Source organism: Falco peregrinus, chromosome Z (assembly GCF_023634155.1).
Source record: "Falco peregrinus isolate bFalPer1 chromosome Z, bFalPer1.pri, whole genome shotgun sequence".
In the NCBI taxonomy this organism is placed as follows: domain Eukaryota; kingdom Metazoa; phylum Chordata; class Aves; order Falconiformes; family Falconidae; genus Falco; species Falco peregrinus.
In genome coordinates this window covers 59975108-60002615 of record NC_073739.1, presented here as the reverse complement: position 1 = coordinate 60002615, position 27508 = coordinate 59975108, and the positions used below count along the sequence as shown (strand labels likewise).

Here is a 27508-nt window from a genome sequence, read left to right as displayed (position 1 = left end):
TGCTGTTTTTAAAAGAGGGAGTGTCTAATTTATTCTGATTATAATAGCACAGATGGGGGTTCAAGGGCATTATAGTTCTTTAATTAATTTGAAAGAAGGGAGAAAAAAGGACCCTTATTTGTTTTTACTGCATATACTCTATCTGGGCTCCCTGAAGTCCACTTGGCCTGCGATCCATTTTGGAAAGACCATGATTTGTCTCTGAGTCAAGTGTTTCAATTGAAATCAGATAGATAATTGACAAGAATCTAACTTGTTAGAAATGGAGACTGTTCCAAAAATGTGAATCTGCAAGACTGGCCTACACACAGTGAGTAGAAGACATACATAAAAGCTTCTGCTGTACCCTTAGCTTAGGATTTTTTGTTAATTTTGCTGCTGTTACATCATTGGGAAATTGTGTCCACTGTGTCATACAAGGCTGATTTTCTTTCTTTGCTGTTCCAAAGCCAGAATATATATTCTGTATATTAATAATGGCTGTAATCTTAATCTTCACTGTGTAGTACTTGGTCTGAAACTGGTGCATGGAACCATTTTGGAATGACCTTGTGCCATCTCTTGTCTTCCTGGCAGCGGTCAGAATGGCCCTGCATACTAAGCGTGTCCCTGCTGCACTGTGAATTCCCAGACAAAACATGATGCTTCCCTTTATCAGAGCAAAGAAGTCTAGTTCTTTTTATTTTACTAAATTATACTTAGAAATTTCTTCTTTAGGAATGTCTCCAAGTGCTGTGTAATGATTCATAACCATATGTGACTCCCAGGAAAGATCATCAACTGTGTCAGTTTTGACATTAAGAGACAACTTTCGCTTACTTGTCATTCAGTGACTTTGCAAATGTGCCTACCACTTTCTTGTGTAACTGTCCCCCAACTACCAAATAAGAAAAGGCTGGAGAAAAACTCTTAAGGGCAATAGTACTAGCTGAGATTTGTTGTTTTGTTAAAACTCACCTAGCAAACCCCATGTATTTTAAAGGTTTCAGTGGGATAGTTAGCCAGGTTTATTACTGTGTGGTGGCCAGCATGGTATTACTTTGTGAACTACCTCTGATTTAGTGTATAATTATTGAATTTGGCTATGGTGCCAAGCCCTAAGGTGTAAGTAATAGCAAACTAAGATCATTATACAATGAAGCTGCATTTTCTGTAGTTTGGCTTTGCATGTCAGAGTTTTCTTAATTCACTACAGCTCTTTATGGATGTTTCGGTACTGCAGGAAAAGCATTGCAGTAATGACTGTGCAACCTGCTCTTGGTCAATATGTTCCTTATTTTTCTCTGTAATTAGTTTCTTCCTTTCTCTTTCCTCTTGAGTTTATTAGCCCTTTAACTATCATCATTAATAACATCTACTTTAAATCATTTTTGTTATTTTAATTCTCATTTCTTATTTATTTTTTCTTACTTTTCTCAATAATTACAGTGTCCTTGCAATATCAATACCATCTGCAGCTAAATGGAAAACTGGTTTTCCAAGCTCTTGTTTTGATTCCATCTTACCTGTTCAAATAATGAAAACACAAGTTCCTAGGACTAATCACTGTAGTGTTTCATTAATGTTATCTCCAGATAAGCACATTCCTTTGCATTTTAATGTAGATCATTCATCACTTCTTGAAAAGCTAATCTAATTCTTATAGAGGTGAAAAATGTAAAAATGCTATTTAACACACAAAATAGTTAAAGATGCAGCATGACTTGCCAACACTCACTTAGCATGTGAGAGAATCTTTGAGAAATAAAAGGCTGGTTTAGTACTTTTAAGTGTGTGATCCAAGACATCATGAATTAACTGTCTTTGACAAGGAAAGCTATTCCAGAAACAAGTTTTATGCTGCAGTCAGAACTGACATAAGACAGGAATGAGATGATTTGATTATTTCACAGAGACAAGGCAATTGAGTCATCAGACAACAGAGTTACCATTGAACATACACAAATTCAAACAAATGGCTTAGAAGAGAAATTTGCATCCCTTGTAGTGAGGTGGTGCAGTAGTATTTACAGTGTAGGTAATTTTAAGGGCTGTGAAATTTTTTTTTCCTTGAGAGCCATCTTTTAAGACAAGGATTCAAATACTGAGTTTTTATAATGTGATGAGGAGAAACCAGAGTTGAAGATCCCAACAGATATCCCGTGCTAACGTACAGAGATATACACCTAAAGGGTGAATAAGCAGTAAGGTGAAAGGAAGTCTTATGAAAATGCCATCTTTATTTTAAAAGATAGCCAAGGGTAGTGAGAAATATGTATTTTAGCACAGGGCTGGATCACTAAAAGGTTTTAGTGGCCTGTGGTCCAGAATCCTCAACTTCTGCATGAGCAAAAGCTCCTATATAGTTCTCATCTTTTATAATTAGGCTGATTTTCACATCCTTTTAAAGTTGATATAGATATACCATATCAAACGAAGTGATGAATTCAGCTTCCAGTGAGTAATTGGAGAATGACAATGCTCTCACAGGGAAATGCCATAAATCCTAATACCAGGATCGTTCAGCAGAGTTTTCTCAATCATTAAACTTGTTTTTGAAGTTTGTTTTAGTCAGCATTCTGGTCAGCACAACACTTTATTGCTTAAAACCAGTAAGCTCTATTACATGGAATTTAAAACCAGAACACTCAATGAACATTTTGTGACTTAATAATAAATACAAGCTATTATTAAGTTGAAATATAAAGAGTATTGCTTTACAGAAATGCCATTTTTTAATGAAAAGGCACAATTTTTTTAAGATGCTTCATACAACACTATGCTCTTAAGTGAAGACAAACACTTTAATGCGTTATAGGGAAAAAAAGAGTTTATTGCATTCACTTGGCTTTACATTCTTATCCAAAAAATAGATTCAATTACTTTGTCATTAACAGCTTCGAGTACCAGAACAACTGGAAGTGTGCCGACATAAATTTTTTTCTAGACTCCTGTTTGAGCTCTCCGAACAACTTCTGAGGTTATATGTTTTCTTCAAAACAATATAAAATTAGCAAGTTTGTTCGCTAGTTTTAAGCAAACGGTTGCTCACTCCTCCAAGTTTATTCAGTATATGCTCCTTGAAAGCGTCTAATGTTCAGGCCAAGTGTCTTAAATTTAGTGTTGTATACTGCACAATGCAATCTCATTTCAAACGCTTTTGATTTTTTTAAAGTATCAAGCATAAACCCCTTTGTACATCTTACATTATTTTTTTCTGTCAAAATTCAGAACACATGACTGTCTCAAAGAAGCTAATATTGGAATACTCCAGGTGGCCCAGTTACAAGGAAATTGCTACTTTGTAACTCATAGTACTTAATTGTAATTAGTGATTGACAGAGAAGAGCCTCCTGGTGTAAGTCGGTGCTGGAGTCAGTAACAGGCCATGTCAGAAACATAGGATTCAAGTTTAAAAGGCATTTTCCCAATTCGTTCACCAAGCTTTTTCCTTCAGCAAGATCCAGATTCTTCCAAGGCATATAGGCTGTATTTGATCCTCCACATTAAAAGATTGGCCCCAAATTAATGTCAGTATGTACAGTGCATATCTTTCATTCTTTGCAAGAGGCACATTTTCGTGCCCCCCAGGCTGCCTAGGGCATCTGAATCTCCCTAATCTGACATGTCAGATTAGTGCTCCAGTGAGGCCATAGACATGAACATGATGTAACCCCACAGCATGTGAAGGATGCATTAATACTATTGCAGACTTTTTTTTTGAAAGAGTTGCTCTAACCTGTAATGTTATTACTTTCAATTCCTATTTGATGGATGTTGCATGTATTTTACAACTAAAACTGCCTCAAGGTTATTTTCTAAATTATATATTAAGTGCTAACTGCCTTCTGGAAAAATGAAATACATTCTTTTAATGAAGATGGCTTGTACACTATGTCCTTCTAAGATTAAGTTTTTTGAATCTTGAGTGTATTGGAACAGTTTGTGGCAGGGTCCAAGCAGATGGAAAAAGAGTTACTCCTCAGGAGGCCCAAATTTAAACACAGAACAACTGTTTTGGGTTGGTTTTTTTTGTTGTTGTTTGTTTATTGTCAGAGATCTGGTTTAACCAAAATACACAGTGTTGGCAAAAGCACTAGACTGCATGCTTTCCAGTTTGACTTTACACACAATAAGCTTCGAAACAGAAGGTAAATGCTTCCGAAAGAGAAACAAGGATCAAGGTGAAAGTGTGATTCCAGACATATAGCTAACCATATACATGTAAATGAGAATTCCATCCTTCTTTTACACAGTCCGGAAATAAAAAGCTGATAGATTGAGCCTGTTACATAATTTCATTTTGGAAATGTGTGTGATCATTTCATATTATTCATATTCAGAAGCAGGGAGGGTTCCAATACAGTTGTAATAAGAGCAGGAACGGAAAATAAAGTAAAACTAGAGCCACATGAGACAAGAAAGGAAAAGGATTTCAAAAACATCCTGAAGTACTGCATTACAGATGGCTGACAAGTAAAGAAGGTGAGGATAGATGACTAATTCAGACTTCTGAGCTGGAAGGAATCATTCTATCTTCTGTAAAAACAATTTTATTAGAGTGCAAGGTGTGGAAATGCAATAGTCTACAGGACAAACAAAGCAAAAAAGGGGAATCCAACAAAAAACAATCTGCATCATCATTTTTTCCTCCTAGCAATGCCATGGTCAGTGTGTACACTGAGTATATCTGAGCATCCAGATAAGCATAAAATAAGCTAGGAATCCACTTCCATTCTTGAATGTGGGGAACATGTGGAAATAGCTCAGAACCAGCACAAACTGCCAGTGGGAACAGTCAGTGTGTGTAACTGCTCTGATTTATGCTGCTCTGGGTCTCACTGATACTCCACATAGAGCTTAAGGAGCCTTAATGTAGTCACGGTTGAGTTATTCCCTAGGCAGGATTGCTAATTGGGATGCCCATTTTAATTCTGAAAAATATTTCAAGCACTTATTTAGAACTGGGGTTATGGAACAAGAAGCCTGTTTCACTGAATTTCTGTGGATAGTTTGGGTGAATCTTCCCAATTCTGGAACATTATCTTCAAGTTTTAAATTGTTTTGAAAAACTTGCCAGTGTTACAATCTTTGAGATTTTCCTATCTCTGATGATGTTATTACTGATGAATGGAAAATACTAAATAATTTTGAGATCTATAATTTCTAGAAATAGCACTGGACTATTTCCTTTTATAATTTGTAACACAGCCAGTAGAACTGTAGGATATTTTGGACAAAGTCCTAGAAAATGCCTGATTTGTGATAAATAAGATAGTACTTGAAGAACATATTGCAGTTGCTTTTTTCAGCTGGATATATGAATTGGTAGAGTAATATAAAATATTATATGTATAGTATCCTGCTCAATATCATTAAATCATTTGATTGTATATGTTTTCTCTTAGTACTCCTTAGGACATGAAAAGAGATTTTAAGACATTAGAAGAGAAATAGATTAGCATAGCTGGTATTAATGTGGGAATTTCAATGAACTAATGTCATATTGAAAACCCGGCCTCTTTAATTATTTATACCTAATGGTTGTCTTGGTTTGTTCAGTAGAAGGGATACTGCTAATATAAATTCCCATTAATTACCGCCTCAAAGTGCACTTAAAAATATTCTCTGTCCAAGAATCCCAAATTATGGGAAAGGAAATAAAACAGCTGTTATTGCTGTTCTGTCAGGCAACGTTTATTTGGCTAGACGGCTTTTTTTCATACTACTTACAATAGCATGTGCTTCAAAAATACAGATTAGACACAGTGATAAGTCTGAATCCTTTCAGAGAGCCTGAGTGTCTGCATTCAATTACAGCCTTCTTAAAATACAGTGGTGGGTTCCTGCTTGTACCACACTGGTTGAGTCCCAAATTAGTTTAAGAATTACTTTCTGCAAAACACCGAGCTTCATTCAGAGCTGGAATGTGAGACGTCTGAATACTCAACCAGGGTCAATAGGTACCTCTTGACACCCACCAAAGGCCTTCATCTCTTCTCATGTTGCCTTCTTTTTAAAGGTCTCAGTCTATGAAATAGCATTTTAACTGATCTTATTTCTTCAATTTGTTTTTATTTCAATGAATGCATGCTGCTGCCTTGCATTGGTCTGCATGTTGGAAGAGTATTTTTTTCATCACTTTCTCATGGAAACTCTAAGCAGCTCTGTTCTTTCTCTGCTTTACTTGTTCCTAGTATCAAAATAATCTGCACACTATTAAACTATCTTTCCTGAGTCACCCTAGACTTCTTTCTCCAGGAGAGATGAAAATCCTAAGATATCTCTCTGGGTGTTTTGGAATTAAACGATCAGTTCAGATTCAGTATGGTTAAAGACAGCTCCTAGACTTTTCTTCCAAACCTTCCTCCTACTTTCTTTTTCTCTGCAGACATCCTCTCCATGCTTTCTGCCACTTGGCACTGATCTGTCCGTAGGTCCCCACATGCAGGGAGTCTAGATGTTGTACATTGATTCTGTACATAACAACTTCGGGATGGTATGTTTTCTGTCTATCCATGGCTAAAAGTCTCACATAAACTTTATTTTGGGTTTGAACTATACAATTACTTTTCTCTGAACTAGAGAGATTCAATATGATAGTGCTGTTACCCACTCAGGATGCAGCAGTCGTTATTGTTCAATTCTCAGCGTCCCGCTGCTTGTCTGCACCTAGCCACTGGGGTTTTGTCTGATTTGCTTAGAGTGTAACATGCTTCTGGCCAGGATGCCCTCATTTTATTTTGTATTTATAGTGCACTGTGAGTATGATTCAAGGCCTTCATTTTACTCTGTTTTTAGGACAGTGTGAGTTTGAGCCGATGCCCTCATTGTACTCTGTATTTATAGTACAGTGTGAGTATGATCCATGACCAAGGTTCCTACCAGCTATGGTAAAACACGTTCTAACAGATGGGTTTCCCCATTCTTCAGATGTGCTGGGGTTTTTTTTTGTTTGTGTGGTTTTGTGGTTTTTTTAGGGGTTTTTTGTTTTGTTTTTTGTCCCTGTAGTCACTGGCTGTAGAGTAGAGGGATCAGATTCTTTTCTGTAACACCATATGCTGGTTGACAGTAGAGGAATGAACTACTGAAAAATTAAATGTCATAGCTAAGTACTTACAGGAACTGAAATTTCTGAAGCTGTAAACAAAAAAGCATTACATGAGAAAGATACATTTTCTTGGAGATCTAGCTCAGCTGATGTTTTACATCTTACTTTTCTTTGGAGTAGAAGAAAAACAAACTGCAGTAAAATAACACTCATGCCTTCACTCAGTTCCCTCCGACTCTTTCAGAGTTGAGTCCTCTCTTTTCTGTATGTACTACCATTTCTCCTCTCCTTCCACTTTCACTGGAGTTCTTAGGACATGTTCCAATTTTAGCATTATTTTTCCAACATTATTTTTCTGCAATAAAATTCTTCCCTATGTGTTTCTATAGTCAGAACATTCATTTAAATAGAATATTGAAATTTATGCCGATCTTCCACAGTGAGGTTTTGGAACAGCAACCATTTAAGAAAAAAACCCAGACACCCACCCACCCCCCCCCCAAAAAAAAAAATGACAGGAAAGTAAATACAATCAGGGAACAAATCTAATATAAATATATCTGAAGATTATAAAGTTGAGATTGATTTGCTGTTTAGTCTAACTACTTCTAATTGCAATATGCATACATGATATTCCCTTTGTTCATTTTTAGCTCTCTGTAGGCACCATAGAGACATTTTTGTATCTTCTCCAATACTCTTAATAGTTTCCAGTGACCATACACAGACTAAGCGAGAGCTTCATTTTGAGCCAAATAGTGTCTGTTCTGCTTTCCAACCTATATGTTATTTCCTAGTTATTTGGATGTTGTAGCCTCTTTGGTTGTACTTTCTGCTATCCTGTTTTGTCTGCCCTGTCTATATTCTATTCTTATAACCTTCAGAGAATGTTTTCTGGGCCACATCCAAGGCTGTATTTGTTCAGGTGAAGTTCAGGAAATTTCAGGGTAAAATAATCCTTCATTCTAACAGTCTGTGGAGAATTTAAATCAATCAATCAAAATGATGTCAGGTATTACTATCTGGGCTTATAAGTAAACCAATGTTTAGGGAGGAAAAATGTCTAAACAAATGAATGCCTACAAAGTTAATACTTGGGAAGATCTATGAGCAAGGGGATAAACCATTATATCATGTTTTCCATCTCAAATACTACTTAATCCAAAGTGTGCTTGTTTGACGTCTGGGTTTCCTGTTTGGATAATGCCTATGTGCTATGTTCTGGTGATGCGTTATTTGTGCTGTTTGGTTTCAGATAATCAAAATAAAAATGTTTAGAGCTGCACATCAAAGCCAATATTGTAATTAGTTAGCATTAAAACCTCACTACTTTTATAGAAGGAAATACCAAGTTTCTCACGCCAATTCCAAATAAATAAGCATTTTCAAATTAAGAAAATCATATGCTATGCTTATATCTGTCTGGGTCTCAACCCTTGGCCTTCAGGGACAGATCAGGGAATTTCAGAGTGCTGCTTCCTACATCTTAGTCAAAACTAGCTGCTCATGACTGTTCTTCTAACTTGCAGGCTGATTCAGCCCCACAACCTGATGCACTTGTGTGGATCTTGCCACACAAGTTTCTGCATCCAGGGTACCATGGTAAAAAGTATCTGTAACAATCTGTGCTGAGGATCAGACAGTACCTGATGGGTTCAGAGTATCCGATAGCCCAAATTAAAATGTTCTAAGCCATTTTGTTGCCCTTTGCATTCTATGCAATGCTGTGAGTCTGTAATCAGTTTCTTAAAAACTTTGTCATGGTGTTCTGTGGGTTATCTTTTTATTATTATCTGATGTCATCATTCCCTGTAGTCATTACTTTCTCCAAGGGCTAAGTCTGCACATAATTGCTCACTGATAGCAGGACTGTGTAACTGTTCCTGCATTATTGTTCCTGCTACATATTTTTAAATAGCAAACAATTTTCAGACAATGGAGGAGGAAGAAGAGGCTGCTGCTGCAACTGGATCCACTACCACAGCAACCATCACATCACACTTTATCCCATCTGTTAACTGCAGTGAGACTTATATGTGATTTGGATGCACATGGGTGTTTATGTTTAGAAGCAAATTTCATAAATGCATATAGCAGAGATGCATTAATAATTATTTCCTTTCATTATAGGTAAGCTTTATTAGTTCAATAGGCACTTTATCTTTTTAGGAGTTAATAGATGATCAGTGAGAAAACTGGTCTTTGCTACAAGAATATTTGCAGTGCAGGTTTTATACTTTTTGGTTTCATGTTGTCAATGGACTATCATGATTCCAACACATCCTTTTGAAACAGCATATGGCATTTATTTATCTGTTTCAAAAAGTATCTACTACTGATCCAAAAGTAGTAGAGCTATCTATTATGGAGACTAGCTCAAAGGGTACTCAACAACTGGAATGCAGAAGGTCTCATAGCTTTTTGAAAATTAATATGTCTGTTACATTAATTTTGTATTATCAAGTAACATTGTGACTGCTCTATTTGTGTGAAGTCTCTGGGGTTAAAATGTTCTTTAAAGAGATGTTTATTTTTGGACAGGCCTATTGAGTTGTCTCCTATTGTATGTTAAAGTAGCTACTCTCAGAGGTCACAGAGAGTTCAGTTTTACAAAGACAGCCTTATTTTGTAGAAAATTAATTTTCTGAGACTTTAATGGGAGCAAACAAAAATGTCTCTAACAAAACTTTTTTAGACTATTTCATTTGATGACTTGTGCAGAAAGAAAGGAGGAAGGTAACGTAAGGATGCAAGTTTGGACAATAACCAAACATGAAAGCATATACTTTCAGTAAGCATAGATAGCCAAGTATGATTTTAATGTTTCTGACACAGGAACATAATTCTTGGGGTTTTTATGCTTGTTTCTTCCCCTGAAACCAACATAATTAGGAAAACATTAACTGACTTCTGATTTTCTGAGCAGCAGACACTAATTGAAAAGGCACAGATCCAGCAACTAGACCCAGTTAGGTGGGGCGTGCCCTTGTGCTGTTAAAGGCTTTGCAGTCCCAAGCAGTCAGCAGGACCAGCCTGCATTGATCCCGCTGTATCATCAGAGTGAAAGAGTAATTAAGCCCCAAACCATAACTTCAAGTAAATGCAGTGTTTGTGAAAGATACCATTCTGATAGCTGTGAAAAGAGAACTTACTTTTTCCCATGGGGAGGACAGCTTTAGCCGCAGCAAGTCAAGTTTTGCACTGGTGTAGCACTTCATTTATGTCTCTGAAATACCCAGAGTGATTTATTTAATTGACTCAGTGGCTGGTTTTATCTGTTGCAACAGCCAGTTCCAATCTAGCATGTGACGTGGACATTGAGAAAAGCTGTATGAAGTTAGACACCTGTCATCCACTTGCAACGATCCGTGTATTACATGAGGGCACAACAGCAGGGAATGGCAAAGGCGTGCGGAGACATGTCGCAGCCTAAACCATAATTTTATCTGCAGATGCTTTAAATGAGTATCACTGCTAGGAGACATGTGTGTGGTTAGCATTAGATATCTCAAGATACTTTAAAAATTATAAAGTTCTTGGAAAGCCTGGGTTGTCAAGAGTGCCGCTTTGAAACTGGAAGTGTTAAGTGGGATCTTAAAGGAAGGCTAGCGGAGAATGATCTGTTCTGGGGGGAAAAGGTTTGAAAACAGAAGCTTTGCAGGCGGTTTTTAAGACGTTTTCCTGCAAAGTAAGTTAAGTATTAACCGCATTTTTTTTCAGAAGGTTTAGACTAAAGAATGATTAGAAGCGGGGGAGCTGGCGTTTTACCATTCCCGCTGCCCATCCCGTGTGCCCGGCACGACTGGGCGCGCTGGGGCTGACAGGCGGCGGCGCGCGGTGGCTGGAGCTGGCCTGGCACCGCCGGGGCCGCGCCGTGCCAGCCCTCGGCCAGGTCCCTGGGGGCGGCACCTGACGGACCGCGGGTTATCCGAGCGCCAGGATGGGGGTCAGCCTTAGTGCGGCTGTTCCCAGAGACTCTCCCCTTCGGCCAGCCCGCTGGGACAGCCGTGACGCTGCCCTGGCACACCAGCCGGCCCGCGGCCGAGGTGCCCCGCACGCGGACCCCGAGCGGGCCGGACGGGGCCTCCTCCGCCTCGCTCGGCTCCGGCCCGGCCCCGCTGGGGCGCACCCCGCCGCCCCGCCACGGGCACGGCGCGGGCACCCCGTGGCGGCGGGCGGTGTGAGAGCGGGGGACGTCAGTGTGAGGGGGCCGGTCCTGGGAGGGCAGGGCGGGCGCGTCCCGTCCCTCCCCGCCCCTCGCTGCGGCTCCCTCCCTCCCTCCGGCTGGGGGCGGCGGGGTCGGCGCTCGCCGGGATCCCATTCCTCCTCCCTCGGTGCATGGTCGCGACGGGAGCGGGGGAGGGCGAGCCCGGCGGGCACGAGCCGGAGGCGGCGGCGAGAGCGGAGCGCCAGGGCGGAGGAGCCGCCGCTGCTGGGCGGAGGTGAGGCGGCGGCCCCGCTGAAGTTGTGGGAGGGCGGGAGGGAGGACGGGGGCCGCCGGCCGCGTGTCCATTCATTGCCCGTGCGCCTCCGGGCCGGTTTGCGGCCGCAAGGCGGGCCGGGCAGCCGCCGCGGGGTGACGGGGCACGGCGCAGCGGTAGCGGTAGCGGCGGGAACGGGGCTGTGGCGCCGGGGAAGCGGCGGGGCCAGAGGGCGTGCGCTCGCCCCTTTCCCGCGGGGCGGCGGGGAGCCAGGGCGCGACCCAGCGGGCGGCGGGACGCCCGGAGCCGACGGCTGCCTCCCTCCCGCCTCCCCTCGCTTGAGCGCGGAGGTGCCGCCGAAAAACCAGCCCCGGCGGGACGCGGCTCCTACCGCCCGGCACCGGGCGGGGTTCGGCGGCGCGGGGAGGGGGGGGGGGCAGCACGGAGCGGTCGCGGTTGCCATCGGTGTGTGGGTTGTCGCAGGGAGGGCGGCGGGGGTTGCCGCGCTTCCTCCTGCTAGGTTTCTGGGGGAAGCGCCGTAAGGAGCGGGGCGGAGCGGGGGAGCCCGAGACGGTCGAAGCGGCGGGGACGCGGCCCGCCGCGGGGTACCCTGGCAGCTTCACGCAGGACGGGTAGCGCGATGGGGAGAGGGGGCACCCCCCGGCCGCGCTGCACCCCCCGGCCGCGGCACCTGCTGCCCCCCCCGTGGGGGGGGACTGGCCGGGACTGCTCCCGTCCTCAGCCAGCTGCCTGGGGAGCCAGGGTTCAAAGCTCGCTTTGGTGCCTTCCCACCTCCGACGTGTCCATCCTTCCCCTCGCCTTTTTGCGCTAAATTCTTGAGGGTGTGCGAGGGTATTTTGTTTCTTGGAGCCCTTCGGGGAAGGCAAGAAGTAGATGGCACATGTTACCGGTGAAGGTTTGTTGGTAGTTTGGGCGCCACTCCAAAGGAACTTTGTAACACGCTGCTGAGATTGGATCCCATAATTCAGAACTTGCGGGTGCATTGGAGCAATGTCAAGTAAAACAACATGGGCTGGCAGCGCTGTGTCTGGACAAGTGTGCACGTTGCCAGTACCTGGTGGCAGAGCGGCAGGGTTGCTCCATCATATTAAGTTTACACCAAGCCAGAAGTAAGCAGATGAGATGCTGCGAGTGTGTGCGTCCTGATGAGAGATGTGTAATTAGGAATGACTGAAAACAATTAAAAAGCTCTGGCCTCATCTAGAAGAAAATGTTGTATCTGTTAATTAAAAGGTTTGGTTTTCTTAGGGAAACATTCTGAGGCACCATTACAGGTCCCTTAATGAAAATGTCGCTTGGTCCCAGGCCTGCAGTGGGTTCTGGGTGCAGAATCTCACACCTGCAGGGAGCCCTGTTGTTTTCAGGGGGTTTGCTTTGGTCGCAGAAACATTACAGACCTATAGCTCATGGAGGCCTAAATACATGCAGTGCACAAAGAGTGATTTGTTAGACGGTGTCAGTGACGGTAAAATCAGTGTTCCAGTTTATTTTTCTGAATAAAATATGCTACAAAAATATAATCCCAATTAATCTCTTTCTTGAGTATTTTCCATATCACTTTCTTGAGTATTTTCTTCGTGTCTACCCATTGTTAGATGCAGTATATAGACAGGCTGTTGGTCTGCTCTGTTAGGGCAGTTGTTAATGAGAGGGTTTTATCTCAGACAGTTTCTTGGCAGCATTCATCGATTTTCATTGCATATGCTATTTGCAGCCACTCCAACTTTAATAACATTGCTGCTTTCTTCTCAGGTTTTCTCTGGGTCATGGAGTGGATTTAATCAGTATGTAGAACATGGCCTACTTCACCTTTCTTTAGTTAATCACCTATTTTTATTAAGTATTCTGGGAAATGCTTGCGTGGTGATGTGCCTGCATGTTGGGCAAGTAACAGTAGTGTGTCAGTTTCTTTTAGGAGTATTATCAGTGGGACTGGACACAGCATTGCTGCATAAGAATGTTCTTGTCCTTTTTTTTTTTACCTATTTAATCAAAGCATATTCCTCCACATCTTCTAAGTCACTCTTGATTGTGCTGGGCTGGTAAATTTGGATCAGGAATACCGCCAGCAAAGACTGAAAGGAAGCCAGTAATTGACATGATCTTTTTTTCGTGTTCTAGCTTGTAGCTGTGAAAATTGCTTGTGGTGTGCTGTAATACAGGAGGACAATGACATATTAAGTGCTATATGCTGTTGCGTCAGCAGAATCTGATTGGGCTGCAGGTGATTGTATAGCTGGCACCAGGCAAGAAGGCCAAAGTTTTGTTTTGCTTATGGTGTAGACATGAAAAGGAGGATTCTTTATTTTTCTGAGTGATGTGAAGAACACAATTATTCATCAAAATTTGTATTTCCAGAAGCTTCTCATTTGTTAGACATTCAGTAGCAGTTGGAGGGCTCCCCAGTAAGAGAAGTGGTGGTTGCGATGAGGGGTTGGTTGAACACAGGATGGCAGCTCCTGGCAGATGATGCCTGTTTATCCACTGTAGGCAACAGCCAGTTTCTAGGAGTTTCACCCCCAGTGTCTTAAAGCTAGCTTGTTGTAAGAGGAAAAAGGAGTCATCTCTTCAGGTAGGAATGGCCCCCACTGAAGCAGCTGGGCTTCCCCCTCACCATGCAACAGTCCCAGAGCCGTCTGATAAAGCTCCGAGGGGATTGAGGGTGGCTGCTCCGCTGTCCCGAGCTGTCCTTGCTTCCTACACACACGTGTGTGCGTTCGTGCACAGGCACAAGCATAGAGGGCTCCTCTTGTTGGCTGACCTGTTGTCGCACCATGCAGCCTGTGGGGAGGAGAGCAAAGATCAACCTCTGAACTGCTGGTGGCTTTTGGCAATGAGAGAAGCCTGTTTTGTCCCCATTCCTTCCTTTGTCATGAACAGGGGCTTTTTGTGTGTTCTTATTTGCTGCTTTCTTCTCTGTTTTCAGTGCCTCCCTTCCCCCACAACAGTACCCATTTCTCTGCTTTCTGGCTAGACGATAAATCATTCGTGGTGTCAAAGTTTTGCACTCATTTGGGAGCAAGGGCAGAGTTGGTGAGCGGCTGGAAGGCGTTACTGGCTCTCAGAGCACTTTCTTTGATGCAGACAATTGCTGATGTGATTATAGCTGATAAGTCTGTTAAAATGATGCCAAAGACTTTTGCTTAGATTATTTTGCCCTTCCGGTTTTCTAGCTTTCACAGAAATTAACAGGATTCTCCCAGGTCATGGTGCCTAAAATCTGCCCTGGAAATGTGGAAATAACAGGGTGTGTTCCTCCAAAATCATAGTCCTATGTACAGATGAACTGGGATTAAGCTGGATGTATGGCCTTTGTAAACTCAGATAACAAACTAGTGCTGTTATCACTTGTCTTTTTTAAATTGCTGAGGACATATGGTCAGATACTCTGAAAGCTGTGTAAACAAAAGTTCTATTATTTTATTTTTAAACGGTCTTCTAAGTACAGCAAATAGTTTCAGTTGTTTTCATATTGTATTACTGAATGTAGTTAATGCATTTTGGAAAATACTTTACTGCTAATCTGAGATCTTAAATTTTTTTAATTGCATTTGTTTCTTCCTGTGTTTAGACTTTAGGAGGTCAGACATAAACCATGGATAGGCATTTCAACACCAGTTAATCAGAGAACAATCCGTTTTCCTAGAAGATAATTTTGTGGAACGTAATTCCAAAGAAAACAAAATCTGCAATGAAAAAAATTGCCACAAAAGTTAGCAAATGACTGTAAATGTGCCCATTCTATGTGAGTGGATCCATAATATGCCTGAAATTCTGAACTGAGTACATGTAGCAATTGGGCAAATGCCTTTTCTATCACTGAGCATACATAAATCATAGCAGAAGATATTAGGGACTGTTCTGCTGTTCACACAATCAACAGGATCCAGTTTCTGATGCGGTATATGTAATAAAAGAATAATATGTTGCTGAAGATTAATTTCTGCAGTTTTCCTTGTTTTCTGGTCCTCGTCATCATGATAACTTTGTCAGCATGGTGCCGTACAGTCAAGTTAGATGTGAGGTTTTCAAAGGAGATCTAGAATATTTAAGACATAGCTGCATCAGCAGAGTGCTGGCAGCAGTTTGTTCCTTAAAACATTTCTAATTTATGTTGGTTTAAATGTTGTTGGTTGGAATTTTCTTTAAGAGTTTCGTTGGGGCCCATGGTGAAAGCATGAAAACTAAGTGATAAAACATAAAAATGAAATACCATGAAAAGAGAGGAAAAAATGGGAGAAAGTGTCATACTGTGTTGCTGGCACTGAAAGGACTATAACAAATGAATCCAGACACTCGAGGAGGCCGTACTTTAAGCTGATTCTCAGATCCTTTAATTTTCACCTTTATAGAGCTTCTAGTGCTCAGAAAGGATTAACAAAGCAATATTGCCAAAGCAGCTGTACAGCCTCCTTTGTCATTGGTGTCAATGCTACATTTCAGATGACTTTGTCTTAATACTGTCTTATCTTAAAAATTGGAGGTCTAGGTTCATGTTTTATACATGATATCTAACATTTTACTGGTGAAAATGCTGTGGGTTTGTATTAGCTTTAGAGTTCACTAATTGATCTTCATGTTTGCTAACACCTGACATTGCATACTTTGTATGCATTCTCATGCATCGTTTATGACAATTCACCAGGTCAGTTTGTTCCAGATGAATAACAGTAAGTTTTATAGGTAAGATCATATAATAGGCTGTAATAGTACAATTGATATTTATTGTAAAGTTTGAGTGTAGGTTGTTGATCTTTTCATCTTGCAGGATTCTTTTTGATGCCATGTAGGTTCTTCTGTTATGGTGCTTTAGAAAAAAATCTTGTAAGTTTACTGCTAATAGGAATGGTCAACATGATAATTGTAGCAATTATAACCTGGGCCTAGTCCGAGCTGAATGTTTAATTAGTTCATTAAAAGCCATATGGTCTTTAAACCAGCTTTGTTCAAGCAGTGCGATTCCTGAGGGTGGCTGTGACAGAACTTTTTTGGTTCAGCTGCCAGACATAATCCCTTAAACCTGTTTGGAAAGAATCACCTGTGATGTGGAAGGATAGTTTCAGTCTCTGTATTTGATATCCTGTTGAGATTGCAGATAGGGTGCCAGCTGGTGCCATCTATGTTTATAGCTTTTGCAATAGTATTCACCAGGACATTATCTGAAAGCCAAATCAGTTTACATAGGTCAGTGAATTGCAGCTTGCAAGGCTTATGTCTGCAATCATTGTAAACAGGTTTTTCAGAGTTTTGATTGAACTTTCATTTGTCAAAACCTGACCTTATCACTATAGTTGTGTGGTGGTGCTAATGCACTGGTTTTATATGCTGGCATATGCGTTTGAGAGAAGCTTTGTTTTAATGGTTTACATGCGCTTGGTTTGTCTCTTAGTGTATGCGTATTGCTTTGTTATGTCCTGTAAAAACAGGAATTTTGTGGAGGGAAAGCTGTAACAAAAATATTTTTGTATATGGGGTGGTGGTTTTTTATTTTTTTTTAGTGTATGTACAGTGCTGCACTGGAAATATAGTTACTGTTCCTACAGTAAAGTACCTGTAAGAGAAGGTGCTGAAGATAAGAGTAGTTTGACAGATGTCTGGAGTTTACTAATGTCCTGGTTTTGGCTGTGATACAGTTAATTTTCTTCCTAGTAGCTGGTGTAGTACTGTGTTTGGGATTTAACATGAGAATAATGTTGATAACACTGATGTTTTAGCTGTTGCTGAGCAGTGCTTATGCAGAGTCAAGGGCTTTTCAGCTTCTCCCACCATCCCACCAGTAGGCTGGGGGTGCACAAGAAGGTGTGAAGATACACAGCTGGGACAGCTGACCTCAACTGGCCAAAGGGATGTACCGTAACATATGACACTATGGTCAGCAATGGAAGGGGAGCTACAGCATTTTGTCTTCCCAAGTAACTTATGTGTGATGGAGCCCTGCTTTCCTGGGGATGGCTGAACACCTGTCAGCCAGTGGGAGGTGATGAATGAATTTCTTGTTTTGCTTTGCTTGCGTGGGCGGCTTTTGCTTTACCTATTAAATTGTCTTCATCTCAACCCAGGAGTTTTCTCACATTTACTCTTCCAGTTCTCTCCCACATCCCACTGGGTGGGAGTGAGCGAGTGGCTGTGTGGGGCTGAGTTGCCAGCAAGGGCTGACCGTGACAACTAAAGCAAGATTTGTACAGAATTTCTCAAGAGAGTTATTTGTGTGCAAAGAATGGCAGCATCTTTCTGCAGAGCTATTTAGTACTGATGAATAGTATGTATTGAATTGTGCTTGTAATATAAACCGTGGAGAGTATCTCATGCAAATACTATAGCTCTTTCAGCCTTCTGTAGAACTTATTTTACGAAACAAGGCAGTAAGCATATGTGATCATCATTAGAATTTTAGCAATCGTAACTCTGCTTCAGAACAGACACCTGATAAAACCTGATCATTATCTTGCTCAGGCAATTCTGAATAGTGTAATGTTTACATGAAGATTTCAAATATAAGTTGTGGTCTAAATATGGTAACAATTTTTTTATAGCTTTTACATGTTGAGGTTAGTTGCACATATATTAATTTTAAATCTAGTCATGTTTGTGGATTCATTTCTGTGCTTTTAGAAGATTTTTTAAGTTACGAGTTCACCATTAAGTGGAGGGCCAAGTTGGGCATGATAATAAAATTACAGTTTTATGCTCAATAGAGTTTTATGCAGTGTTATGTCTCCTGTCTCTCTCTGCATTGTTTTTTCTCAGAACAGTGTTCCTCTGGTATGGTTTACCTTTCAAGAGTTAACAAAGATCTCATTTTTCTCTCTGTTTTAGGTTTTCTTTAAGTTACTAATAGACATAGTACATGACAGCTGGAGTGCAGGATTCTCCACAGACTGCCCAACTGATTGCTCTGCTGAGATGCTAGATAATTTAGCAGAGGTATCCAGTTTGCAGAAATGTGCATGAAGTTTGTGTTGTGCATACATGTTTATTCAGCCATTAGTCATGATCATGACTGCATAAAATCAGTGTAATTACCTTCAACCAATCTTTATATCTAAGTGACCCAGACTGCATTCCATGACAGCCCTGACAGCTTGAATTAGAGTTTGCCTTTCATCGTAGCCAAGTTCGGAGTACAGAAATATCCAGCCTTTCTTGAGCTTGCTCAGTGCAAGAATGGGACATGTTAACATGAAAGAGTGAAAGTCTAGTCTAAAATAGAGCCTCAGAAATGTTCTAATAGGCACTTGACCAGCCCATATCAGCAGTTTACCTAGTTTTTCTGTTGAACATTGCATGCATTGCACAGTAGATGTGCAGTCTGTTGCTTTCAAGTGCGTCAGGGCTGTTGCCCATGCACACTGTGCTCTGCCTAGTATGCCTCTGCTTCCAAGCCATGTTTAAAGAATGCCTGGGGGAGGTTAGAGAATATAAGTCCTTGCAGCTCCAGGCTGCTAGTATTCCTTTCTTTCCACAGGCTTCTTGGAGCTGGGCAGGGGAAGGGTCTGACTGAATAGTTTGTGTGAGCCGAATGTTTGTAACCTCACTTGTTTTTCCAAGGCAGCCCTGTAAAACACTTGCCCCGCCCTCCTTTCTTTTTTTTGTTGTGAAATCTCACTGAAAAGAAGAGATTCTGCCTCAGGTTTCAAGGAAGACATCGTAAAAAGACAGGATTGGAAGAGGCCTAATGAAGTCATCTAGTCCATTCATCTGCCTCAGGTTAGGATCATCCGTGTCTGTCACCTGTGACTTGTTTTAAGGAACTCAACATATTGTCTCCCTTACATCATCATGTAGTGTGAAAGAAAGTCTTTTTTTCATGTTATCCAGTTCACACCTTTCTTGCTGCAGTTTAGCACCATAACTGCTCATCCTGCATCTCAGACAAAGCAAATAGTTGTTTTTTTTCTTAAAACTTTTTTTTATTATGCTGCTTCTTAACTATCATAGCCTGCTATTTCTTTAAGCTTAATTCTTTGACCTCACATGTGCTGTTTTCTGTACACCAGTTATTTTTGTTGCTTTTCCTTGGGTTAACCTCCATTAATTCACATCTATTTTGCTCTGTCCAAGTTAAGACGATATTACACTTGAGGTTTTAATGATGTCGAATAAAATGAAATGGGATCCTCTTCATACTTCCTGACACAATACGTTCCCTCTTGCAGTGCTGTGACTCTTTCATGGTCAGGCAGTGATCAGCCATATCCTCATTCAAGGACATGTGGTCTAAGACATTGTTCTCACCTGTTGTTTTATGGCTGGTTATTTCTGCTAACTGTAGCTTCTTGCAGGTGTTTTTAGTAAAGATGGCATTGGTTTTTTCAGGTCATTCCTTCAGTTTGTAATTCTGACTTGTTTTCGTTTCCTCCAATAAACATGCTGCCTTTTCTATTGCTGATGTTAATCTGGAACAGTTTACTTTTTCACACCATACAGATTCTGAATATACCAAAACAAATATTCTTCAGAAATCTTACCTAAAAAGGAAGAAATTTTTAACCAAGTCTCTTTTTTTCTGCTTGTAATGATACTTTCCAGGGAAGGAAATGTAGAAAAGTGGGAAAATTTTAGGACAAAATGTTTTCCTTGTAGTGCCAGTGATTTAAATTAGCCATGTGCATTGAAGAAAATGCACATCTGTGGAAAGAATTCTCCAGAGTCCCAATAGTCCTGTGGACTGGGGAAAGCAATTCATGCCGATTGTAATGCTCAGAGGGAAACCTCTTTTCTCGTCAAAACTTTCCCTTAATTTACAGGTGATGGAGGTAAATATTTTCACAAGAAACTCTTGGCCTCCATCCTTGTCTATTTTTGTAATATTAATACTAGTTCCTTGTATAATTAGAACCTGTTGAAAAATGCACTTTCAGGGGCAGTAGCTGTAGTTAAAACCGTACAAGTTGTGTGTGAAAGAGGGAAATCGAAAGACCAAACTGGCAGAATTAAATGTCCAGAAGAATGTAGGTTAGAAAAAAAATTGAGGAATAAGTCAAAGAGCAGGAAGTCTGCTACGAAAGAATCTGTAGGGCCAGTAGATTATTTGGAATAAAAAGAACATTCAGGGAAGATAAGGCCATAGTAGAAATTCTAAGTGCATATTTTACTTTTTCTGTTTGCTGCAAGGATGATCAGATGTTTAACACCTTCCATACAACTGGTAATGCAATGATAATTTTATAAAAACATGAACAGCATAGTGAGTGTGATAAGGATCAGTTGTCTCTCCCAGTATGAGAACTAATGAGCATGGAAATGAAACTGGTAGGTGCTGGGTTTGGAACTGCAAAAAGAGGAGTTTTGTTTCATGCATGTATTATTAAGTTGTGTAACTCTACAGGATGTGGTGGATACTGAAAACTTACACTGATTCAAAGGGAGACTGGACAACATGAATGGAAGAAAAAGACTTATTACATACATAAGCATGACCTCTGGCTTTGAGATTCCCTGAGCTGCAAATTATTGGAGACTGTAGAGTGTTTGGGGAAACTATGACTAAACACTTACACTATTCTTATCCTTTTCCCCAGACATCTGCTTTTGGCTGCTCTTGGAGATGGGGAGTACTGGCTAGAAGGTTTGACTTGGCATAATTTTAGATTTGTCTTTTTAAATTGTGAAAACTCTAGACACATTTTTCTGTGAGTTAGCAACTCAGGGTAGCATCTGCAGATCTTTTACTTTGTAGACTGAAAGCCTCCTATTCATCTTCCTTATAAATTGTAGATATATAAATTATATATAAGGCAGAAGAACATTTTTTAATAAAACACAAAAATCGCCATGAACATTTGTCTGTCTCCAGCCGGTTGGCGACAGCTATAAATTATTTTTCATTTCAGTCATGTTAAACTGCCAGATGAGATAATACATATTTAGGCAATCTGAGTAGCTATGCCTGTAAACCTAACTTGGTTTTTCTGATGTATTTTCTCTTGACATGTGTGTGAAATTGTATTTAATATGGAAGTTTTTTGTCTGCCCTTCTCCCTTCTACTATTGATATGTTTTAACTGGTGATATGAACACAAAATATGTGAGATTCCCTGCAGAGTTGGAGAAAATACTGAAAGCTCTTAGATTTCTGATGAACACAGAGCAGTATAGAGGGAGGATGCTGCTGTGTTACTTATTTTTCTACAGACACTTGTTTACTGGACTGATTTAGAGTGTTGATTCAGTGGTATGTCTTTAGGGCACTCACCAGCAGATCAAAAACCCATAACCACATGATGCAGCCTTCTCATGTCAACATACATTGTCAGCCCCAATGCTAATGTTAATGTTGTACTTCTAAGTTTTCTGCTCTGCCAGATATTGTTCCTCTCTCTGCAGCCTGACAGTGCCAGACCAGATATTGTTTGTCCTCCTTCAGCTGTTGTGAAGTTGGCATGATTGCAGCATCCTGCACTCCGGCAAACTTGACAGAAATGTGATTGTGTCCACACCTGCTCGGGGTGAATTTGTATTGCATGGTGGTCGTACCAGATGGTAATGTACCAGATGGTAATCTGGCATTAATGAAGACACAGCCATGTGTTGCACATGCATTCTTTACTTTCCTGTCATGTATTAATATATTTAACACACTTTCGCTGGGTTTTCCAAAGTGGCTGTGGAGGTTAAATTAACAATGCCTTTCACTCCAGACTGTGTCTGCAGGCTTCTTCATGTCTTGCCACCTATATGTTTCCTCTATTCTTGTAATACCAAATAAACAATTGCATCTTCCTTTTCTGTGTGGTCTGAGGCATGAGGGAAAGTAACTTTGCCTGGAGGTGGAAAGCCTGTGCAGTGATTATGCTGCTGTACAGTGCTTTTTTGTACCAGATATTATGCTGTTCTGTGTTACTGGTGGTTGAGTTCCCAAGTTACCCTGTGCTGCTGCAGCAGAGCCTGGGTTAAAGAGGCAAGGATCATGGAAGTATTGGGAGGTTCTTTCCTGAGCCTTTGCAGTCTGTTCCCGTGTCTGCTGCAGAAGCAGATTGATCATGCTGAAACTCCATACAGTTGACTTCACACATGGAAGTGGACTTCATTAAAAGTATGTGGCTTTGGGGGTAAGGAAAGAAAGGCAACACTTGAGTTTGTGTAGGTGAGACTGTTGAAGTTTGTTGCAAATAACTGTAAGTGCTCCCTTGTTATTGTTGGGATGTTTGTATATAGTAGCTACTTTGATCTCTGATCTCTGCACACTGAGTGAATGTTAATTTATGTTACTACAGCAATGTTGTTTTGTGACTACCTTAAGAGTAAACTGTAGGAAAACCCAGAAGTATTCTTATGTTCAAATACCATCATCTGATACCTGCAAGTATTTGAGCTGATCCTGTATTTGGATGTAGCAAATACAATTCTGTTCTCTGAAAGTTTATTAAAGCTGTGCCAAATACAATTAATCATAGTCAACAGCATCACAGCTGGGTATTTCAGAATTGATAAAGGCAAGTAAGTTTTCTGTTTAGACAGGGAAGTTGTCCAGCCCTTCTCTTGGACTAAAACACCTCTCTTGTATGGATAGGGGAAGGTTTGGCCATGTTATAACTGATTATACTGAGAAGTATGTCAGGTAACATGAAGCTGCTGTTTAGATACGTAACTGTGCTTTTTGAGCTGAAGAATCGTGCGAGGTTCTTTGCCAGAGAATGGTGCGAGGTTCTTTGCCAGAGAATCAGGGAATACATCCAAGGGGCTCATACTTTAGATACAATATGTGAAAACAGTCCAAAGAAAATCTGTACTGTTTTTTCTCCATATAGCTTTTTGCTATGGAGTTACACAGCTAAAGAAAGAGAAGAATGGCCTTGTATCTAGGTGTCAATCAATCAATCAACTGATCATTGACCTCAGACATAGTACATATGATAGTAATTCTTTTTCTAAGTTTTTATGTAGCCAGACCATATCTCTTAATGAGAAAACTGTTAAACACTCTCTCTTTGGAGATTAATGATGTCCCTTCCAGAATCTAAATGATAATCCAAAGAAGTCTTTACTGCTGTCCCTTCCTCCTGCAACAGACGTATTTGTCAAGAGTTGTCAGACGCTATTTTATTATTCACTCAATATTATACAATTCCTGAAGATGTCAGAAATTCTCACATGCACAAAAAGTTCTACTGATGTCATAACAAATAATTTAAAAAACAATTAACAAGTCTTCCATTTGAAATTTTTGTTCTGAATTCTTACCTATGGTCTCACAGTTCTCTGCCAAGGAACAGTCTACATTTGCAGGCTTTGATATTTGTTTCCTCAGTTTCCATTCATGCTTGCTCTTGTGACTAAGTAGAATATATTATATTATTTTTTTTTTTCCCAGTGAGGATGAAGAGTTCAGATTTGCATCTAACAAGCCAAATAATTTGGAAAACATGTATGCTTCTTTCCAATGTACTTTTCTCTACTGCAAAGACTGAACAAAGATGAAAACTGATCAAAGTCAATGTTGTCATTACTCACTTGTGTTTTTCTGTATCTGATAACGTGAAAGATTAGGCAGTGGTTAATGAAAATCCAGTGCATCAGATCTGTGTCTGTCCATCTGGGCTGAGGAATCATTCATCAGCTGAGGGGAGCAGTATATGTGTAGCCATATTTGCAAATGTGTAATATAGTCCACATTATCTCTAAAATCCTCAGGCATTATGGCCGGTGTCAGGAAGATGTTGGTCTGAAAAATGATTGATAGCCAGCTACAGTCCCTTTGTATGCTGAAGCAGTTTGCAGGCTAAGGGGAATAAAAATTACCTGTTACTTACTTTTTGTGGACTGATGTAGACCATTATGTGCTCCTCCTCAGTCAAATTCTCATAAAAATTTAAAACTTATTTCCCATTTCTTTTTTAAAAAGCAGTGTTTTGTTTTTAACTTCGGTTTCCCTTGGTTTCCTGAAAAGCCTCAGAAGCTTAAAACATCATTATGTATCTCCTTATTTAGAGAGGAAGCAGCTACAGCTTTTGTTTTTTTTTTAAAGGAACTGTAAATGATAAAAATAGCTAAAATTTTACATTACCTGCAATAGTAACAAATAAGCACTGGCTTCTTATTTACAGATGTGTGGAAGGGCGCAGGACATTGTCCTCCTAAAGAGGGGAGCAGGCAGAAGGTGTAAGTGGTGGTGCAAGGGTGCACACAAGGGCTCAGCAGACAGACTCCGGCATCTGGACTGCCCCTAGGAAAACACACAGATCTCTCTTCACAACAGCTTCTGTGAGGTTTCTTGCTTGGAGCATGGAGTTCTGTTGTCCTTGGATCCCCACTGATACCGTGATTTTGCTTGTTAGAAGCAAACAGTGTACCTCTTAATCTGTGTTTATCTCATTAGCAGGTGATGGAAAAACAGCCTGTCTGCTGGTATTGCAGTGAAACTGGTGTCCTGTTCAAAAATAATAAATACATCCACTTACTGGTTCTGTCTGCTGTTTGCAGTTGGCAGCTTCATAAAATCTCTTCACTGTGCGCTACCATTCTGTTTTTGCATATTAAATTATTTCATCCTGGATGATTTATATGTCCTAGTAGCTCTGGATTTAACTAGTTCAAATTAAAGTGTTTCTTTGTTTTAACATGTGCATGCTGTTACTCTATTAATGGTTGAGTAATGTAGCGATAGTGTTTGGGTTTGAACCAAGAATGGACTGAAAATTGTTGCTTAGTATTGTCCTTAGTGAGTAATGTTGATCCATATTTTAAGCTTTGAATCTTAATTTTTCCACTCATACTTTTTTTTTGTGTGTGTGTCTTCATTTAACTGAGATAAAGATTTAAAGGGGAAAATAACTATATATGGCTATATGTGGCTGCAGGCAACCTAGAGTCTATGCAGCAGGAACGTGATCTTTTTTCTTTTTTTTTTTTCTCTTTTTTTTTCTCTGACGTTTGCATGATCTCACAGTGGAATAAATGATTCAGTAGTTGATCCCTTCCCCTGGATTATGGCTCTGCTGAGAGCCAGGTTTTTGAATGGCTTCTCTTTAATCTATCTTGTTCTGAAGATAGGGCACACTTGGTTTTTTAAAAGGGCAGACATTCTTTAACTGTCAGCTAGTTGGATCAGAAGCAACCATTGAATGATAAAGTTCATATTCCATCTCCTGTAATTTCACATGATCAGGAACTAGTTGGTTTTCCCTTTCCTTCTGTGTGGATGTTTGCATGTTTGTAACTTGAAGGCTGGCACAAGATGATCTGTACCCACTTCTGTGGTTGCTGACTGTGGCTCAGAGAGCTCTGCAGTTCTGAAAGCTTTTGCATCTTGAAGTTTAAATAAATGAAGTGGTCAGCAGAAGATTTTTTCTGAAAATGAATTTGTTTCTTCTGTCATGTTGGAATTATTTAGGAGTGCAAGCCTCTGCAGAGGCCTCTAGCTATTCCTGCATCCTCAAATTCCGCTGGGATAGCCAGTGTTCAGTCTGGCAATGGTAATAGTTCTTGAGGTGCCAGTAACTATTTGGTGAATGTCTCTCTCTGCTCTTCTAGCCATATGTAAGTGATCTGAGCCTTGGGCGGGTTAGTTGCTTCATGATTACTATGTGTGACTTTCTGGGGAGTGTGTGGTCCAAGAGACCTCACAGATTTCCTGGATGTGGCCCACACTGTAATTGTGTCTATTATTTATTATATCCTTTCAAAAACAGAAGATAAACTAGTTTCCCTAATGATTAGATTATTTTCATGTGCTTGAATGAGTTTCTGCTCTGAGAGGGAAGGTATTTTGGTTTCCTTTCATTTCACTTACTTGTCTGTGCACTGTTTTTGCTCAGCTCAGCTGGAAGATTCACCACCTGTGCATCGGTTTGTTCCAGCACAAGGTAGATAGTTATTATGTGAACAGTTAATTTTTTAATCACATGCACTGTCTAGAAAATATAAAAACAAGTGGCTGTGTTGAAGTTTTTATTTTGCTTATATTTATACAATATGATACTTACAATAATGTGATTGCTTGTTACATAGTTAACTTTTGAGATGTATTTTGAGTCTTATATACATAGAGGTCTTAATTTTGTTTGATTGGACATGCGAAAATAGTACTATTTGCCCATAATGGACGTGATTTCATAAATAATTTTTCAGAATTCCCAGTTCACTCTTGTGCAGAACTAATATATAATTTCTCAGGACAGTGATCTTTTAAGAAAATATTAGCAGAGACAGACATCATAATATCACCCCTCATTCAGCATCAAGCCTCCCAAATTAAATACCAGTAGGAAAACCACTATATTGGGTTTTATGTTGAAAAATGTTACTTAATACTATGCAGTTAAAACTAAAAAGCAAATGGTATGAGAAACCAAAAAACTTAATATTTAAAGAAATAGGAAAATATGTTAAGATCTGAGTTTTAGGTAGTTATGAAAAAAGATCAGTTCCAGTTATCTGCAGAAATACTCTGTGCACCAAGAAAGGAGGGGAAAGAAAAAGTGTTTCTTCCCTGTTCTATAGCACACTTCTCTGTCCTGGAGTACATCTACATTTTGAATTGCAGGCAGTTTAGGGTACCTGCTATGAAAAGATGTTGATTGAATCAAAGGAATTAAGAAGAAGGTGTTAAAGGATCAAAGGGTTGGTGGGATGATTTATGAGGAAAACAAAACTACTCTTAATGGCTTTGTTAAAAGGGTGAAATGAGGTCAAAGAAACAAGGTGTTAATAGGATGAAATGAAAAAAATGTGGCTGTGTGTCAGTGTTACTTTGAGTATTGAAATTTTTCTCTGGAACTGTTTTCTGTCAAATACCAAGAATTGCATTGGTCAGATACGATAAAATTAAATCGGATGCTTTGTTCAGAAAGCAATGCTGTAATAAGTAGTCTTGCATTGACCTAGGCTGTCTGTTCCCTAATCTCCAGTTTCTAAGAACGATTTGTGAGGTTGGTTTTGTTTTCAAGTGAACTTTAGCTTCATTAGTGCTGAAGTTCACTAGTTCTTGAACTTGCGTTAGAAGTTATGATGGAAATATTTGTTGAACATTGATCTTAATATAGAGAACCTGGAGTGTCACCACAATACTTGGATGTGTACTTAACCCTTTCACTGT

General features: G+C 40.2%; 1 protein-coding gene across 1 annotated transcript in view; it reads left to right on the top strand.

Moving 5' to 3' along the window:
- The first annotated feature begins 11292 nt into the window (after window positions 1–11292).
- LHFPL2 (LHFPL tetraspan subfamily member 2) overlaps window positions 11293–27508 on the top strand; it is a 125555-nt gene continuing 109339 nt past the window's right edge. Inside the window, exon 1 of the mRNA XM_055790426.1 lies at window positions 11293–11472. The gene's annotated coding sequence lies outside the window, so the exon portion shown is untranslated. The remainder of the gene's footprint in view (window positions 11473–27508) is intronic.